The sequence below is a fragment of the Ornithodoros turicata genome, chromosome 2 (assembly GCF_037126465.1).
Source record: "Ornithodoros turicata isolate Travis chromosome 2, ASM3712646v1, whole genome shotgun sequence".
NCBI lineage: Eukaryota > Metazoa > Arthropoda > Arachnida > Ixodida > Argasidae > Ornithodoros > Ornithodoros turicata.
Genome location: NC_088202.1, coordinates 101,082,503 through 101,087,733, shown reverse-complemented (window position 1 = coordinate 101,087,733; position 5,231 = coordinate 101,082,503).

Sequence of the window (5,231 nt, the reverse complement as noted above, 5' to 3'; positions counted from 1 at the left end):
TCCGCCGCTTCATTGCCAACCGCACATAGCTCTTTCAGCAAGAAGCTATACGAACCAATGCCTTCCTTAAATTCATTGACCCTTTAATGACATATGCTGTGCCTGGCCGCATCCCGCGCATCGAGGAATCGCTGCTTCATCGGCTGCGGCTGAATGTGGCACGAACTCCACTCCTCCTATTTACGATGAGTCAGCATCCATCGCCTCTTTGCCGCACGTGCCACGTAGAAGCTGACGCGCCACACATACTCCTTGCCTGCCAGCGCTACGAAGATCACCGGTCGAGTCTCCGGCGCCGCCTTGCTCATCTAGGCTACCGAGAGCTTTCCTTCGCGGTGCTACTTGGCCCTACTCAGCACGCTGAAGTGACGTCTGCGCTGACACGATTCCTTTGGGAATCTAAACTCCTGGGCATTCTCTGATACGTCCTATGCGCAACGATTAGTGAAGGAGCTGTTTATTCTGTATTTTTTCATAATTTTCTCTGTCTCAGCTGCTTGTATCTGCTTTTGTTTGCTTGATACTTTTGGGAATAGCAAGCCTACACCGTGGCTAACATTTCCCTGCTGTTTTTTTTTGTTACTTTGCATTAAACATAATAAGTGTTAAAACATAATAAACATAAAATAAATGGGGGATCCCCCCCCATTTATTCCCCTAAAGGAGTTGTGACGACACCATTTTTTCTGATAGTGTTGCAATTTCCTTACTGAAAAACAAAATGTAGCCGCGTATAGCAAAAATTACTTCGACGGGGATGTGTCCAGCTTTACGTCCCACACGGTATCTGGTTTCTTCAACTTATGCGGTATCTAACGTGATTGACAGAAGCAGAAGGGTGTTGACTAGCTGGCGCATAACTGCGAAGGGGACGATACCCGAGACAAGGAAGAAACACGCAACCACACGCACAAAATTTCTATAAAAAATCCGTGTGCGTGCGTGCGTGTTTCTTTCTTTCTGTTCTCGGGTATCGTTCTCTTCGCAGGTATCTAACGTGCCCAGTTTGTGGAACCTTGTGTAACCAACGCGTGAACTCTACGCGCATGACTTGTGAGATATATCACCGGTCTCCAGCTGCGAACTGGGTTGAGTGACGGAGCGGACGGATTTCTTTAATGCGCCGTGTGCGCCGCAATTGTTCCTTGTATTCTGCTGACCCAGAGTGCGGTATCCTGAATAGTCCCTCTACCCTTCGCACGTACATACACTACACACGGCCGTGCTGCATCAATTATGCGCGTTCCTGGCGTCAGGTGCAGTTTAACCAAGCAAGCCAAGTGCTTAACGAACACAGGGCGGCTGGGAAACCCCCAAACACGATTACCAGCAACCCAACCTTCCATTTGTGCACAGGACCAAAAAAGGGAACAAAATGCAATTGCATTCTCAGCAGCGATTAGCTATCTTCTAGCTATACCTATGTTTTGGCGTTCTACCAGCGCGAATTCCCATTATTCTTACGTAATTGTGTCCTTACTAGACGAGAGAATGGGGCTGATGTATTGCTTCGTAAGACTTACTACCAAATGTGAATGCGAGACGAAGTGGAGCATAGTTCAAACGGGAGGTTTCTTACACCATGGCCCACTTAGGCGTTCATAACTAACATCTCTACAAACCCATAATGAACAAGAACAAGAACAAAGTTCTTATTACTGGCACGAAGAAACAGATATTCAGCAATAAGAGTCGGAGGGAAGTATTCTCTTTTTCTACATATTCCCTACAAACGTCACGCACTTCTGCAGGCGATGAATGGGCTGGCGGAGGCCGCTCTTGTAGAACACCTCATTCTGAGTGTTGGGGAATTGCTCCGCCTCTATAATCACACCATCGTCCTCCTGAAAACGCTCTCCACGCAGTGGGCTCTTCATGTGTGGAAACAGGAAAAAACACTAGGTGCAGGGTCGGGTGAATACGGGGGATAAGGCAAAATTTCATAACCCAAGGAGGTCGAATGTCTGACTGTTTCCTGTGCAGAGTGGGCCGGTGCATTGTCGTGGAGCAGATGGACACCCTTCCTGAGCTTCCCGCGGCGATTTCTCTTGACGGCGTCGCGCAACTTCGTCCGGAGTTCACGATAATAGTTGCATGTAACAGTTTTGCCCTTGCGGGCATATAATCTCCGAAAACTATCAATGTCCCACATATGTCCAGAAGATATATTGCCATGGATTTTTGGATATCCACTGGAGTTTCGTGTGGATTCAAGTTACATCCAGTGGATATCCACGGGAGTAGCACTTTCACACTTTTGTTTGGTCTTCTGGTGGTCTATTTAACGAATTTCACGGCTATCTGGATATGTGCTGGACATGTTAGCACCCTAGCATTTTAGTGTGTCTTCACTTATTCTTATGAGATGAATCAAGGTGCATTATTTGTCACTCTATATTATTGCTAGATTTGCGGCAGTACAAGATCCATTGCAAGATCTATTACAGTACAGCAACACTGTGTAACCAGCATATAAATGGCGTACCCCGCCGGGCCGCCTCACTTGGGCACTGGGGCGGAGGAAAAGAACCCTTGGAATCCCACAGTAGCTTCGATTAGGGGACTGTATGGAGCATATATTCAAATACAATTTTGGGGGGCACGTAAGTTTAGTGGGGCGTAAAACATTCGTAACGGTGACGTATGTGGATGCGTCTTCGCAATTCCTGCGCACCTGCATCGAGTCAAAGTATACCGAACAACATTCCTGACATCCTTGGTTGTCAAATATTGTGTTATTATTTCAGGTTATCGTCTCGAATGTGATTAGCTGCTCAGTAGAGCTGTAAACCAATACGTTTCCTCTGTTGCTTGAAGAACGCTACGTAAATACTTTGCAGAGACAGCAGCACGTGAACGTTTTTATATTGATCACCCTATATCTCACCCTCACACACGATATCTTTACTTGCTCCTAGTACTATCGAAACATTACTACTAAATTGACAGAACAAGATTTCGTACACGTCCCACACATCCGTATGTCTCTAGAGTACATCGTGGTGACGTCTCTGAGACTTTCAATGAGTGCTCACATCCTGGTCTCTTGGATGTTCAACAAACGTCCCCGGAACCTGCAAACTACTTTATACATGGGAATGTAAATATCCAAAGCGCGATATTCTGTAGACGTAACTGGGACATCTGTTGTTTAGTGGGTAAAATCACAACGCAAATGTCGCTCTGGGACCATCCTATGCACATCTTACGGATGTCAGTATATTCAGGACGTTCGCGGCCATGCACGGATGTCGCAGGGATATTAATGGATTGCTGGGATCTGTTAGGAGCACGCCACGGCAGTCCCAAAACACGCTGAGCATCGCCTTCCCTGATGACGTCATGTCCTGGCCTCTTTTGGTGGGGTTGAGTTTGCGTGCTTCCACTGCTTGCTTTGTGCTTTGGTCTCCGGGTCCTAGTGGTGAACCCAACACTCATCCATAACGACCAGACGATCAACGAAGTCGTCAAGATCGCTCTCGCACAACTGCAACATTTCCGCAGCGGATTCCTCTCCGAGCCCTTTTTGCATGGGCGTGAGCAACCACGGGAACCAGCACGCGGCAACCTTCGTCATGTGGAGGTCAAAATGGAGAATGTTACGTACGGACCCAAGACTGACGTGGACCTCCTCCATTATGGCCTGGACGGTGATCCGTTTGTCTGTGAGCACGAGGGCTTCCACTTGCGCAACAATTGCTGCTTCCTCGCTAGGTGTCGATTCATCACACGATGTAACTTTAGTTGCGCGCCACCAGGTTGCACCACCAGGTTGCACCGTGTGAAGGCGAAGCTTTGGTTGCGCAACCCGAGTTGTAGGAGTTGCACAGCCGATCGCTCCACGAGCGATTTCTTTTGCGACTCTAGGTGCAACCTCTCAATCACACGACTCCTCCTTACAAGCGCCTCCAATCATGACTACTTCCATGTGTCAGTTATTGCAGCGGCAGTACCCGGCCCGTATCCCAGCCCATATCGAATGACAACGTTCTCGTCCCTGATTTGTTCAAAACGGAGACGGAGCCTATTTTGTGCCAATTGTGCCGTACATAATGGCTACATAACAAGCTCCACCTGCCGCTATGAACAAATCAGTGGCCAGAACATTGTCATTCGGGATGATGGTTGGCTAGGGGCGTGCTATATGCGGTGAAGATACGGACCTATCGCATTCATCTATACAAAAGGTGTCACAGCCAACGAGTTAAAATAGCCGTTTGGAGGCGACACAGTCGGCGGGCTAGCTTGGTAGAGTTCATAGCCCCTTTAAAGAGCACCTGGAAGGGAAGACGTTCCACACAGATGAAGCCCTCCAGAAACATATCCTGTAGTGGCTACGGCAACAGCCCCTTTCTTTCTACGCCGAAGACATCAAAGAGTTGCCACAGCAATGGCAGCGGTGTCTAGATGCGCATGGTGAATATGCTACTTTGAAAAGCTGACATAGTTTGGTGCTTCCAGAATTTCCCATTGTACTTAAAGCAATAAAAGTATCGGTCAACCTTGCACGACCCAATGTATTACTATGGCATCACTTGTTCTTCAGCTTGCCAAGTAGACTTCCTCATTATTTCACGTCCCTCGTGCGTGCGTTGACTCCGGCTAGACCTTACCTTTACACTCTAAGAAAAAAGGGTGTTAAGGGGTGTTACTCGCTTTTGACCCTCTTTTCGCCGTTGACACCCTCGCCCCATCCCCTTCTCGCTCCATCTGCTTTCTATTTTACACAGCCGTCGCCAGTTCGGATGAGCAACGTGCACAAGCGACGCAATTATTTTTTCCCAAGCGCAGAGGAGAGGATCACGTGACCTCTGACACTATCCCATTACCTCATTGCTACCGTTGCAGCGGAGAGTTTGAAATTAACCGTACGTTAGGGGCGGCGCAACGTCCTGAATTCCCGGGAACTCCAGATCACAACCAGCGCCCCCTTCTATCCCCCACCGCCACCACTAATTCATGCCCGGGTCCCAAAACGACAAAGGGAACGGTTCATGGCACTTGATTCGCATGCGGCACCTGATGTAACGCTTTGGCGTCTCACCTCCATTGGAATTTTGCGCCCCCTTCACAAATTCACGGGGGCCTCCTTCTTCCACCGCCCCCGACTGTCGTAATCATTAGCTTTCACAAAGAGAACACCGTATCCGATATCAGTATATACCATGTACTAAAAGCGCTAAAAACCCTCACACTTTAGCACTTAACAAAGACATTCCATTGGCAGCTGT